Below are 784 nucleotides of genomic sequence, written 5' to 3' on the forward strand. Positions count from 1 at the left end.
TTTCCTGGGCTGTAGAACAGAGCGGGCAGGCAGGCGGGAGGGAGGACAGGGAGGAGGGCTCGGCTTTTAGGTCGGTTGCGGGTGGAGCCTGGGCCGGAGCGCTGGGCGCAGACCTCCCCTCCCCGCGTGGAGGCGCTGGGACTTAGGCCCAGCCGCCCTCCGGGGGTGCCCCCCTCCCCCCAAAGGTGCGAGGGCGCGGTGCCCAGCGCGCCCCGCCAGGCCGCCCGGGATCCGGGGACGCACCGGGGAGCCCGGAGTCGGACCTCCCGGGCGCCCTTGCTGGCCCAGGCGGGGTGGGTTGGGCTGGTTGGAAATGGAGCAAACCACGCGTCCCACCTCCTCCAGCCGGCAGCCTGGGCGAGAAGAGGTGCCCGGTGCCGTCTGGCGGTCCTGCCGGCCCGCCAGCACCCGCCCTCGGGGCGCACGGCAGGGAGAGGGGGAGGCTGCCTGCGAGGCCGCGGGGAGGGGGCTCTGCAGGTGCTCGGGCTCAGCGCCCTGGGGCGGGACCGAGGGCCGGCCCGGAGGGGACGTGGCGGCCAGCCAGGGGAAGAACGGGGCGCGCTCGGGCCTCCAGACTCCCGGGGCGCAGTCCGCGGGGGCGAAGGCTCACCGGAGCCCACAGACCAGGGCCTGACGGAAGGAGCCCGGGGACACCCCAGCGCCGGGCGCCCCGGCCCCGCCCACACCTGCGCTGCGGCCACGCCCCTGCCGACCCATTGGCTGCCGCCGCCGCCTGTCAGGCGAGCCCCCGGGTCCCTCCCCCCAGCCCCGAGCGGCGTCTCTC

Source organism: Pipistrellus kuhlii, unplaced genomic scaffold (assembly GCF_014108245.1).
Source record: "Pipistrellus kuhlii isolate mPipKuh1 unplaced genomic scaffold, mPipKuh1.p scaffold_m20_p_11, whole genome shotgun sequence".
Classification (NCBI taxonomy): domain Eukaryota; kingdom Metazoa; phylum Chordata; class Mammalia; order Chiroptera; family Vespertilionidae; genus Pipistrellus; species Pipistrellus kuhlii.